The sequence below is a fragment of the Bos taurus genome, chromosome 24, assembly GCF_002263795.3.
Source record: "Bos taurus isolate L1 Dominette 01449 registration number 42190680 breed Hereford chromosome 24, ARS-UCD2.0, whole genome shotgun sequence".
Classification (NCBI taxonomy): Eukaryota; Metazoa; Chordata; class Mammalia; order Artiodactyla; family Bovidae; genus Bos; species Bos taurus.
The window spans coordinates 62,147,699-62,161,747 of NC_037351.1; the positions used below are offsets into that span (position 1 = coordinate 62,147,699).

The 14,049-nt window shown below is 48.0% G+C and overlaps 1 long non-coding RNA gene across 1 annotated transcript in view; it reads left to right on the forward strand.

Moving 5' to 3' along the window:
• Positions 1–13,305, forward strand: part of LOC101904378 (uncharacterized) — a 36,285-nt gene extending 22,980 nt beyond the window's left edge. Inside the window, exon 3 of the long non-coding RNA XR_003032389.2 lies at positions 12,953–13,305. This is a non-coding gene — a long non-coding RNA (uncharacterized lncRNA). The remainder of the gene's footprint in view (positions 1–12,952) is intronic.
• Positions 13,306–14,049: the final 744 nt, after the last annotated feature.

Below are 14,049 nucleotides of genomic sequence, written 5' to 3' on the forward strand. Positions count from 1 at the left end.
AGTGTCTTTCTCTTTTATAATTTAAAAGCCACATTTCTTAAACTTTCCAAGCAGTTTTCCTGGTGGGCTTTCTCCCATGGAAGTAAGATTTCTAGGCATGGGTTCTATGTTTCCTTTCTACATAAACTTCATAAAAATCCCAACATTTTTTTGAGGCAACAGTTCTGCAAACTGTAGAAATAAATTTATTTTGGTCCATACTGGCCAAGACTACAAAAATTGCTCCTCAGTCTCCTGAGTTTAAAGTAGGCTCTGTGGTACCATCAAGGTTCCTGCTGATCTCAGATCCTGTGATCTTGCTGGTGCCTTGACTACTGCATGCACTCTGACTGCCAGGGCCCTGTGTCATCCATCTGTGTGGGCACGTGGCATCAATGTGCTGTATTTATGTGAGAAGTATTCAGAGCAGGATCAAATCCCAGGATCAGGGACTGGCAGCACTGAGCTACCACTGACTCCGCCCCCTGCCCCGCCCCCCTCCCCTTCCCCATGTGTGCGCTCACTCATGTCAACTCAGCCCCCATGTGTTTCCACCCTCCAAGTTGGTGCCCATCTCAGGGCCCTTGTCCCTGCTCTTCCCTCTCCTAGAATGCCGTTGTCCTAGATCTTAAAGTGGCTGCTGTTTTCTGCTCATCTGGATGGCAGCTCAGATATTACCTCTCGGATGGGCATTCTTGGACCAGCCTGTCTAATGCTGGTGTTTCCCCTTTACCATCCCTCGTGACCCTGATGTTTTCCATCAGTGTTGTTTAGTCACTAAGTCACGTCTGACTCTTGCAACCCCAGGGACTGCAGCCTGCCAGGCTCCTCTGTCCATGGGATTTCCCAGGCAGGAATACTGGAGTGGGTTGCTATTTTCTTCTCCAGGGGATTTTCCTGACCCAGAGATTGAACCCATGTCTCCTGCTTGGCAGGTGGATTCTTTACCACTGAGTCATCTGGAAAGCTCAGTTTTTTCTTTATAATACTAATCAAAATGTTTTCCCCAATTAAAATGTTTATTTATAAGAGTCTGTGTACTCCAGAAAGTCACATGAGGTCAGGGTCCCTATCTGTTCATTTATTAACATGTCTCCAGTGATTACAATTCTCAATTGATAAGTATTTATTGAGTAATGAATACAAGAGCCTTAAGGTCCCTTTAATGCAAATTCATGGATTAGAAATGAGAAGTGAGCTACCAAGTGTCCCACAAGTGGTCACCTCAAGCCAATCCAGAGATAGTGAACTGCACACTTTAGAGCAGAATGAACTGCTAGTGACTGAAATAGAAGATGGACACTGGGATTCAGGTGAAAAACATTCTCCACAATATAAACCGTGGGAAAATTTAGTGTGACTTATTAGACCAACAGATCTTATGAAAACGGGAGCAAAAATGGCCTCAGTGACTTGATATACCTGAAGGATTCAAACTCAGAGACTCCTAAGACCTTACCCAGGATTTATTGGCATAAAGTTCTTCTGGGTGGGGGGGGGGGGGGGGAAGCCATCTAAGTGTGTCTCCTGATATTTCATTTTAACATGTTCATGAGCAAAACAACAAATATGAAACAAAAGACACCTTCAAGCCAGTGTGGTTAGGCGATTTAAAATTATTGATTCAAAAGTACAATTTTCTCTTAAAATGAAATGTGATTTCTGCCTCTAAATACAAGAAGGAGTGTCTGGACTTCCTCACCTACTACTGGTAATTAGAAAGCTGAACAAAATCCATGGAATGAACCTTGAGTCAGAATGCTTGGCCAGAGACAACCTGGAAAGCAACCCCATCGCCATAAAACCTGAGACTGCATGTCACATGGCGAGAAGTCCCCTGGGCTTCCTCACCCTGCTGCTGTCCTCCTGCCTGCCCTTCCCAATCAAGTCTCTTGCTTTGTCAGCACGTGTGAGCCCACTCTAGGGCCCTGGGAAGGGTTCTCCTTTCTGCAACCATAAGAGGAACAGCGTCTAGACTTCCTCACCTACTATTGGGAATTAGAAAGCTGAACAAAATAGGAAACAGTTCTCAGACCCTGAACAGCAGGCAGTGTTAGGCTCCAGGGCTAGGTTCCTCGAGTGAAGGTGAGCACACACATCAACCTGGTGACTCCGCAGCTCTCTGCCTTCAGGCGGTTTTCACGCTGCAGCTGCAGGCAGAGGAGCCATAAACATTCTGGCAAAAATCTGAATTGAGAACACTGGTGATCTGGGAGGCCACGGAGGCTATAACCTGTGTGGCAGAGCATCAAAGAGGAGGGAGATACTCAGAGAAAATGTTCCACAACTGCTTAATGATCTTTAAGTCTTTATCGAATATCAATATGAGGACACACAGGTGAGATTCCATAATGAACAAAAACACAAAAACATAAAACATTGGTCTCTCAAGCAAAAAAACAATTTCTTCTACATTAAATTTTTTTTCAAAATATGGCAATTAAATGAAGGCTAGTGTGCAGTACTAGAGAGAAGGAAATGGCAACCCACTCCGTCCGGTGTTCTTGCCTGGAGAATCCCATGGATGGGAGAGCCTGCTGGGCTGCCATCTCTGGGGTTGCACAGAGTCGGACACAACTGAAGCTACTTAGCGGCAGTAGCAGTATGCAGTACACACATACATAAATGGTTAAGTTTGTAGAAAGCAATTTTTTAAAGATGTCAATAAACCTCTTGTCATTCCAATTTTAGAATTCTACTAAAAAAGTGAAAAAAGTAATGTGGCAATATGTCTTTGCATGCAAAAGGCATTCGAATAGCTTTAGTACTCTTAAAAAATTTTTTTAATTGGTGGAAATTGTTTTACCATTTTGTGTTGGTTTCTGCCATACAACAATACAAATTAGCCAATAATTATATATATATATATATATGTATATATATTCATATCTCTCGCTTATTGAGCTTCTTTCCCCTCCTTCAATAGCTTTAGTTTTAAGATGGAAAAGTTATAAGGAGCCCTACATTTAATGTCTAAATACTAAAGAAATCGTTAACAATGTCACACATGTTCCTAACTCCGTATTATCCTTCCATTATGATGTTTATGAAGATTTAAAAATACCGATCAGTAAGTGCATTGAGCAGCTACTATTTGCATTGCAAGGGGTCAGCCAGCACCACTTGCGTTAGGCTGAGACTAGGACACTTAAGCGGAGAAGGCAATGGCGACCCACTCCAGTATTCTTGCCTGGAAAATCCCACGGACGGAGGAGCCTGGTGGGCTGCAGTCCACGGGGTAGCTAAGAGTCGGACACGACTGAGCGACTTCATTTTCACTCTTCACTTTCATGCACTGGAGAAGGACATGGCAACCCACTCCAGTGTTCTTGCCTGGAGAATCCCAGGGACGGGGGAGCCTGGTGGGCTGCCGTCTATGGGGTCGCAGAGTCGGACATGACGGGAGCAACTTAGCAGCAGCAGCAGCAGGACGCTTGAGTGGTAGCAAAACAGGAAGGCACATCCTGCTCAGAGCTTGTGATGTAGGGAAGTTGGAGGCAGGCTGACAGGAACAGGGGCGCCCACGGGATTGCTTAGAGGAACATATTCCCGCCGATTTGTTTCTAATGGAAAGGATAAATGAGGAAACAGTCACTGACCAAGACCAGACCTTGAGGTCTAGTGCTGAAGACTTTGGGGGTCTGGGTTTCCACAATGGTTGCTGCGGGGCATGGGGCAGGGCCTCGTGGGTTGTAGAGAGTTTCCTCTGCTTTTAAACAAATATTTAGATACACTGAAACTCTTTGGTCATCTTCAACTGAGCAGTTAGCTATTTTGTGGGTGAATTTTATCATTAATTACAGACAACGATAGTAATTTTTATTATAGATTTTTGTATTTCTCATCGACTAAAACCTACACCATTACGAATTCTAGAGCACCAAAGTTGTCTGGCCATCTGGTCGACCTTTCGGCGGTGCTTGCCTGACTACAACCAAACATGAACACAAATCTGGATCGCAGGGCAGAGAAGGCAGAGCACCACCACTCCGCACTCGTTTCTCTTACCTAAGTGTTCTCCCGTCCGCGCGCGTTCAGACGCCCTTCCAGGACTACACACCGCGCCAGGCTCGCGTCTCCTTGGTACCCTCAGTGGAGGGCCCGGGCCGTTTTCTGGATCTCAAACATTTGGCGCCTCTGACCACCGATCCCGTGCAGGACTAAAGCCGCGCATTGGGCCACCTCCTTGCTCGCCCACCGCGTTCCCTGTTGTCACCCGTGGCGAGGGACTCGTGTGTGGCTCACACAACTTTCGAGCCCGTAAGGGGAACAGAAGAGACTACAGGCGGCCCCCGCGATGACGCAGCACGGCTTCCGACGAACGCAGAGCTTGATACGACAGCGGCCGTCGGAGAGCAGCTCCCCCGCCGCCCAGCCCTGGTGCGGACCTGGGCCCCCAGGCGATCAGGACGTGGGGTTGGGAGAGCCTAGCCTGGGGATCGCGGTGCCGCTGGGAGGGCCGGGCGCGCAGCCCAGCGCCGCCTTGTTCCGCGTGTCCGGCCACGCTCCACTCCGGGGAAGACGCCCGGGATCCAGGGACGGCCGGCGTGAACCCTGCGCCGTCCGCCGACGGAGACACGGCTACTCCCAGCCGAGGCGGGAAAACAAAAAATACTGATCCAGGACACCGCGCGGGGCACTTTACTCTCCTGGCTGCGAGCCGTACCCCATGCAGCCCCGCGGGCGGAGGAAACGTCCGGATCGCCGACTAGCTTCTAAAGACACGGCCCGTGCTCGCCACGCAAGCCTGACCGTTCGAGGGAGCAGGACGCGTCCAGGCCCGGAGACGGGGCCCAGGCGCGCCAGCCAACGAGCCCTGCGAGCCCATACTCGTCCGGTCTGGCCAAGCACCAGAGCCTGGAGAGTGGGGACCCCGGAGGGAGACGAAGGCCCCTAACGGTGACCCAGGAGTTTGGCCGACGAGCCACAGGCACTCCGGCGCCGCAGACCCTTTCTCTGCTCGCTCCGAGGCCCCGCGGATGTAAGGCCGCGAGGAGATGCTGGTCGACCAGAGCGAGCGACAACCCGCCCTCAAAGGCCACAGCGCCAGGCCGCTTCACGAAAACCTGCAGACCCAGTCTTCAGCAGGAGCAGGCATGCCCAGGTCTCCGCAGCACCATGGTTATTGCCACCAGTGCTGCCGGCCTCTGGAGCTCTGCGCCGTCTTCTCCGGCTGAGTCTCAGCCCTTATGAAGGTCGCCGAAGGAAAGGAACGCTCTGAAAGCGGCCGCCAGGGGCGCCCGACAACCGGTTCGAGTGTCCTCAGGACGAGTTGCCGGCAGGCCGCAGCGGCGCCGAACGCCCTAACGCCCGAGCTCGCCCGGGGCCTCTGCCTCGGAGGGGGCTCCCCGCTCGGGACAGCGCGACGCGGCTTCGCGGAGCGGCCCAGGCGGCAGACGAGGGCGGGCGGAGAGCGGAAGGCTGCGGCGGAGAGGCCCTCCCCGCGAGACTGCAGGGCCGCAGGCCAACCTGAGCAAGGGAGATTCTGCAGGGGGCTGGGCTGTGTGAACTGTGAGCTGGAACAGTGAAAGTAAAACAGAAAGCAAGCAAGCACGGAAGACATCTTATTCTGTCATTTCAGAGTTGAGATGTTACTCAAGTATAAAAATACAAGGCTCAGAAGCCATAAAGGAAACGACTGAAAACTTGACTATGTAATTGGTCTTTTAGTCTTTACCAAGCAAAGGCAGGTGACAAGAAACGGGTGTGTGAGAACGTTTGTGCGACTACATATATATTAAGAACGTTGGTATCAGCATTACATAATAACAGAATGTAGAAAACACGGCAAGGGACCAGTTAAGTAAATTTTCAGTGCATTCACATAACACAAGACTATCACTTTGCTTTTTGGTTTATTGCTGTTGTTTAAATGAGTTAGATCCATAGGTATTGACTTGGAAAAATGTCGATGGCAAACTGTCAAATGAAAACAAAGTTTTAGCACTTACTACTGGAAGTGCTTTTTAAAAAATGAAGCGGAAAAATGAAGAGTTAGAATAGCTAAAGCGGTTTTAAAGAGCAAGAATCAAGTCTGCCCTATAGCCTGGTGTCTGGACAGAAAGACGTGCCAGAAACAAAGATGGGCCACACTACGTGCTTCTCTGCTCCCTCCTACTATAGTCTTGGGAAGGCAGCTGGCATCTCAGCCCCTGCACCTCTCTGCTCCACTAACACTCAGAGCCCCTGCAGGCAATCAGAACTCTGACTCTGCAGGCCTGGGGTCCCTATGTCTACAGTCTCTTCCTTCATGTCAGGAGCCTCGAGCAATTCACTTGGTTTGCCCAATCATCCATGCCCAGAGCTGCTGGCTCTAACATACACCTGTGCAGTCCTTCTCTCCATAAGCTTTGAGCTGATATCCCAAGGTAAGACCATTCCCCTCACAAAACAGGTATGAACCACGGGAACAACTGGAAGTTTGCACCTGGACCCATTATACAAACTCTGTGTGCACACTCTACTCCCAAAGACACTACCCTTTTCACTGTGCTGTTTGCATGGTATGGCCATTGCTTACTAGAAGCATCCAGACTCACTTATGTGGCAGGAAGAAATACTAAGTACACACACACGCATGCACACACACCCATGTACAAACACAGAGGCACACACACACCCCAGGAGCTTATCTGGACTCCTGCTAGGGCTGGCAATGGTGGGAGCAGAAAAGACATCATTGTTGCTGCTTCTCGGGTCCTCTGCGCTGGCAGACCCTGGTTGCTTTGCTGACTTCACTGTGGAGAGTGAGGGCTTGGAGCGCCCTAGTCTGCAGTTTGCTGTCCAGCGCCCTGTGCTTTATTCAGTCCACTCTACCCTCTCTCCTCAATGCACAGTCACCATTAAAAATAAGAATGGACACACATTGATTTCAATTTTCAAACTTGAACAAAGTTTAAGAACAGAGAGAAATTGGGTTATTGTGAAGAAGGTAGTGAGGAAATTTTATTTATCTTTTTTGCAGCTACCAAAATGTTCAAATATAGTCTATAAAAGCTTAATATTTTTTAAAACTAGGAAAAGTAAATAATCCCTCATTACTCCTTCTTGCCCATCACCATCTCTGCCCCAGCTTGTGTCACAGTGGGCTCACCTGACGACATGCCTGTTCTCCTGGTTTGGAGACTTCTTTCACACTCATCACTATCCTCTATGCTCACTACACACCTGAGGCCACTGTAGCCATCCACATGGTAAATCAGGGGATTTTTCTCTAGTGAGCCTGAGGGTTTGTTTTTTTTTCTTCTAATAGAAACCTCTCCCATCTGTCCTCTAAAGTCACAACCTTTATGGATCCTGTAACAAGTGGGTGTGAATGACAGAAAGAGGCTGTTTCCATATCAGTCTCTGAGCTGCCATATGCCTAACAGAGTGGTGGATGTTACTGGCATTAATATTTCCTGGGTGGTGTTAGAAGATCCAGGCTGAAAGGAGAAACCAGACAATTTGGCAAGACACAGATCAAACCAGGAGCCAGAGCAAGTCCCTCTCATTGTTTCAAGGTCAAGAACTCAGCCACCACTGTCCTTCTCTGCATCCTCATGCAGGACGGTTGAAACTGACCAGATAAAGCTGAGGAGATGGAAAGAAGTCATGAGATCCAAGCCTCTAAAGCCCTGCTAGATACTCCAGGCATAAGTCCCCAACCACTCACCTGGGTGTGACCCCTCCTACCAAACCACAGGCATGCAGAGATATGGGGAACCCTCCTTTCTGGGGTCAAAGCAGTATGGGCTACTCGCCACATAAACAACGTAGTAATATTTCCATTTTACGCAGAAAAAAAATGAAAGTCATGAGCTGTTATACTCTGATTAGACCTACTTGTTCAGAGTCATTTAATGAATATTCAATTCCTATGATTTACATCAAATCCCAGGAAACCCTCACAGTGATCACTTGGGGAATCTTGACTCCATAGAACAACCACTCTCAAACATTTCCATAACTAATTCTTGATCAAATGCATCAGGTTTTGTTCTCCAATACCCACTGAAGTCGTTTAGAGTCCCCACCCTTCCTGCTGTGCCCTCCCTGACCCTCTGGATGCAAGCGCCTTCAGTCATCTTGAGTCCTCCCCATGTGGGAATCAGGCAACTTCGGAGCCCTAACCTTAGTTCTATCATGGCCTCAGATATGTGGCCAAGCCACTGTGAACCTTTTCAGTGGTGGGTGAAGCAACCTAAGGGGTCATGTCTTGGCAGAAGATCAGGCACTCTGGTCGCATAGATAAGCTCTTAAACCCCCTTGCACAGGAAAGAAGCAGGAGCACATACATCATGAGTCCCCTGGTGGGTGTCACAGTCCCACAGGGCAGACATGCTCATCAAATGCAGAAGAAGTTTACTTTGGGGTGAAATCTAGTTGACACCTTCAGAGGCATGGTGAAATACTACATGGATTTCTGTCCTACTAAATATTATTGGCAGAAACATTCTTCATTTCATAATTTTTGTATAGGAAGGTATTTGTCTCTAAGGAAGGAAAATTAAAATAATTACTTTCTTCATCGAACAAATTTGTGTGCTCACTCAAAACATATTCTGACATTTAGTTGACACTCTCCATCTTCTTAAAAGATAAGAAATATAATCATTTGTTTCATTTCACCCTGCTCATCTCCAGGTTTCCCATTTTCCTAGAAGGGTGTGCCTCCTCTGAGTACAAGTCCCACCTACTCTCTTGTCTTCATAAGAGAGCTTAAGCCTCAGCCATAAATTCAGCCTTTGAAATAAATACCTCAGATGACCTAGTGGCCCTGGGAGAATGAGAAGCTGTCCCCAGTGTGGTGAGAAACCTTGGGTTCCCTCCCCAACTCATCTGCCAAGTCTCCACCACTCAGGGCTATTGTCTTAAATGACGTCTGTGGGCAGCAGCTGATGTGAAAGAGAAGAGTGTGTCCAGAGGCCCAGCACTGCCCCATTCTGTCCCCAGCAGCTCTAATTCTGGGTCTGGTTTCTGGTTTCATTTTTTTTTTTTTTTTTTTACCACGAGTGCTCTTTCCAGCCATCCTAGGACTTCCTTTAGAGTAGTTCTTTAAAGATTCCCCAACCACCATTGACCACTGCTATACTTCCCTCCTGAAACTAAATTCAGTTCTTTCAGAAAGATTGAGTCTGGGGACTTCCCTGGACATGCAGTGGTTAAGAATCTGCCTGCCAATGCAGGGGACACAGCTTTGATCTCTGGTCTGGGAAGATCCCACAAGCCACAGAGCAATGAAGCCTGTGCACCCCGACCACTGAAGTATGCACACCCTGGAGCGGGTGCTCTACAGCAAGGGAAGCCGCCACGGTGAGAAGCCAGGCACCGCAGTAGAGGAGCCTCTGCAGGTCACACTGCAGACAGAGGGTGTGCGGCAGTGATGGCCTGGTGCAGCCAAAAGAAATCAATCAATTAGTTACATTTTTAAAAGACTGAGTCCAGCAAAAAAAAAAAAAAAAGAGAGAGAGAGAGAATGACATTTCACTTCTCTTTATGTTCATTCTTCTCACATTTTGTACCTGATTCTCTTAGATATTTTGGATACTTACAAAACTCCAGGTCACAGAAAAGGAGGAATTTCCAGTGTTCAGTGTCTCAGGGAACAGGCACACATCACTTCTGCTGAATAGTCCAAGGAGATGTGAGGGGAGCAATGAACCAAAACCACCAGAAAACCTCAAGAGGAGAGCAGCCCATGGACTCTGGAGCAGCTGTCTGCAGGCTCACTCAGGGATAGCAGAGGACCCGCAGGCTGGCTGGGCTTCCTGAGCCCCCAGACTGCTGGGGAAGGCTGCCGTCTTTGATGATTCAGACTCCCCATCAGGAAAACCAGGCCTAATCTCAGCATCTCTGACTCAGTAAATACCTTCAGGACCCACCCCAAGTCCACCCTCTTCTCCTCTCTCTCAGGCAGAATGAATTGACTGCATTCAGTGCAGGCTATGTCACAGATCATCCTGGGGTGCTAAGGCCAGGGCTGGCCACATAACTCACCACCCGGGGATTCTCGGGGTCATAAGAACTTACCTACTTCCTCATTCAGGGTGAGGAACAGCAGGGGCTGTGACAGGCAGGACATCCCAATAAGGCAAAGGGACAGGCAGAGTCAAGGTGGAACGAGAGGAGGCTGTCTGTGTGGGAAGCTGACCAGGGCAGCATGGCCAGCCCCTCTATTCAGGGACAGGCGGGAGCCCTTGTCACCAGAAGCAAATGCAAATCAGCCAGGGTCCAGGGCTGTGACTCACAGCAGGTAATGACATCTGCTTCTTGGTCCCTGTACCAGATGGGCACTTGTGAATCTGGGATGGCCAAGGAGAGCCAAGCCAGGTGGAAGATAGGCCCATGGAGCCTGCAGACCTTGATACCCAGTGGGCGGAACACAGAGAGAAATGCTGACTGGTCACCAACTCTCAGTAAGGGGAGGGCGGGAAGCTTTGGCCTGAGTCTCATTCCTAGGACCTACCTACAAGGTTAAAGACTGACCTGATCATTACTAGATTCTTTTTAACAGAAGCCCAGGGTTCCTACTATACCCAGTTTCTAATGGGCCAAGGTGAAGATGGAAGAAAATGTTAGCATCATTCCTTCATCATTCATTTGTAAATTCATCCAATATTTACTGGACATTTTTATCACTAGTGATAAAGAACAAAATCTCCCTTTGAGAAGCTCCTTCTCTGCTGGTAATACAGAAAGTAACCCCCATCACAGGGCAGTGGACAGTTCACTCGCTCTGCCCAGAAGTCTGGAAGCCCTGACAGTCCAACAGGGCAGAGGAGGTTCAGGTGAGTCTTTAAAAGTGAGACTTTTTTCACCTGGAGGTGGAGGCAGCTCATGGGAAGAACGGGAATGTTTGTGAAAATGAACCTCATCCCCCCTTCTCCTCTCAGGTGCTGGACCACATGGCACCCCGGGCTGTTCTTTGAAATCCCCACACCCCCTCAGTCATAGAGCATTTCCCTTCTCTCTGATTCCCCTGAAACACACTTCTCTTCCAGCGACAGACATCTCATTCCTTCACTGGCTTCAGGCCTTTACTTAAATGCTCCCTCCTGGGGGAGAGATCCCACACCTCACATGGAGGGCATCAGTGCCATCCTTCTCTTCCACTTGTCTTGCTCTCTCTCTCTCTCTCTTATTTCTTGCATCTCTGACAGACTCTAGGGATGGGGCTGTGGGTGAAGGGAGATGTGGGGAGAGGGTATGGTGCTATCTTCTCTCCACAGGCTTTGCTGGAGAAGAAGCTGTTTTTCTTCAGAGACAAGGCATGAATATAAACTGCAGGTAAATTGAAACTTAAATTGAAGGTATTAATAAATTAAACATTAAGCGTGAAAGACAAAAAACATGAAACCTTTTGGAGCATACCTAACAGAATGCTATTATGATGTCTGGGGGATGAAGAACTTCTTTAAAAAGCCAAACAAACGGGTAAGCAAAAGATGGATAAATATGATCATGTTACAAGTAACAACTGCTGCTTATCAAAAGACATCATAAAATGAGGAAAGCAAAAGCCAGGGAGTGGGAAGTGACATGTGCATAAGTGTAAAGATCTTTCACCAATAAATACTTTTTTAAAGTAGATGTCAAAAACACATTAACAGGCATTGCATGGAAGGTGAAACATGGAAGTCCAACGAACATTTAAAATGTGATCAATTTCATTTGTGATAAATTAAATTAAATTTGTGATAGATTACTTTGATAATAATGTGGTGGTGGTTTCATCACTAAGTTGTGTCTGACTCTTTGTGAACCCATGGACTGTAGCCTGCTAGGCTCCTCTGTCCATGGATTTCCCAGGCAAGAATACTGGAGTGGGTTGCCATTTCCTTCTCCAGGGGATCTTCCTGACTCAGGGATGGAACCCATATCTCCTGCACTGCAGGCAGATTTATTACAGCTGAGCCTCCAGGGAAGCTCAGGAAATCTATAAAGTCAGAAACATGAAAGCAATTGCTGAGGCGATCTGAGTAGAATGGGAAGCGGACCTCCTGTGGGTCTGAGACCCAGGGACAGGACGCCTCTGCATTTGAATCGTGGTCACTCTCACTTGCTCTAATCTTGGCTGGGTTTCTAAAAGTACCAAAGTCTGAGTTTTCTCAGCTGCCTCAGAACCTTGTTTCCTGAACTCAAAGGGCTCAGAGTGGGCACAGAGAAGGGCTGCTTCTCACCAACTTCTCCAAACTTGTACAGTGAAAAGTAGATTTTTAAAGTTGAGAGTAATAAGGTCTTTTGAACCAAGGGGAATGCAGAAAAGGCCAGACGGATGGAAAGAATCCAAAGCAGGACCAGAATCCAGAGGCTGCTAAGCATGATTCCCCTGTGCTCAGTATCACGAGTCATTCCCTGGGATCTGGGGGGATCGCTAGCTACCCTCACAGATGTGAAGAACTGACTCACTGGAAAAGACTCTGATGCTGGGAAAGATTGAAAGCAGGAGAAGGGGACGACAGAGGATGGGGTGGCTAGATGGCATCACCTTCTTGATGGACATGAGTAAGCTCCGGGAGTTGGTGATGGACAGGGAGGCCTGGTGTCCACAGGGTCACAGAGAGTTGGACACGACTGCGTGACTGAACTGAACTGAGCTACCCTCATATAAGTGTCAGTACATGTCTTATCTCATGTAACTTTCCACACAGCTCTATGATGCAATAGGATTGTCATTTCTACTCTAGAAGTAAAGAAACAGGTGATTAAAGACATTAGGTGTCCTGTCCAAAATCACACAAGTAGACAGGGGTAGCGATAGGATGTGGATGTTTGTGTGACTCACAGCCAGCTCGTATTCACCCCGACTCACACAAGCACAGTTTACTTCAGGCTTGTGCACTGAGAATGCCTGGCTTCTTACCTCAGCATTTGATAACATATCGCTGTCACTTTCAGCTAGGTGTCAGAAGAGAAAGATGCAAAGCTAAGTTTCCATGGGGCACGTTGTGATATAAGGTCATTTTTTCCCCTGGTTACTCTTTCCCTCCAGTGGGACCCCCCCGGTTCTGGATGCTCATCTTTGAGGGACGGCGCTCACCTGGTGGTCAAGATGCAGGTGCAAGGCCCAGGAGCCCCTTGTGCATCACCCTCTCTCAGCTCAGCTGTCTCCAGAGCATCTCCAGATCTAAGTAAGATCTTGAGTCCAGCCCTCCCAGCTGTTTCCCTGAGGCTCCTCTGCCCACAGTCCCTTTCTGCCCCCAGGGAGGGCCTTTCATATCTACCCACATCTTCCCTTCCCTCTTTCTCAGGAGAGTGGCTTCTGAATTGCTTTTCAGAGGATACATATTATCAAATTACCTTTCCTCATTCTAACTCCCTGATACAAAGAAATTCTTCCTACCAGTAGGGGGCCATGTATCTTTTAAAAAGATACATTTTTTTAAAGAAAACACTTTTAAATGTTAAAGAAATTCTTCCTACCAGTAGGGACCCATGTGTCTTTAAAAAAGATACATTTCCCTACCTGTATCCATTTCTTACTGCTGGTATAACAAATGAGCACAAGTTCACTTTTCTCATCCATCTGGAGAAGTCCAATGTGGATCTCGCTGTGCGGACATGGAGGTGTCGGTGGGCTGTGTTCCTTCTGCAGGATCTGGGGTGTTCTTTCTAGGGGTCGCTGCACGGCTTGCTTGTGGGCCCAGCAGCCACTTCAGCCCCGCTGTGGCTCATGTCCTCACGTCTCCCACCAGCTGAGGGACCCTCCTGACTCCCTCTCTGACTTCTGAGGACACTTGGGTCTACATTGCACCCTCACCTGTAACCCAGAGGGCCTCCGGGTGTAGATCCTTTCTTTAACCACACCCACACAAGTCCCTTTTGCCATTTGAGTTAACAGTCACAGGTCCTGGGGATTAGGACCCGGATGTCTTTTGGGGGAGGGAAACTATTGGTCACACTACTCTTTCTGCACAACTTGAGAGAAAATTACTTTAAACAGTTGCAAAGTACCTTCACAACAGCTCAGAGTATAATCACCTACGAAAATATGATATATAGATAATACAACAATTGGGTCATAATGTGGATCACAATAAACAGGCCTAGAAGAATGCTTCCTAATTTTTCACCAGCGAGAAACAACGA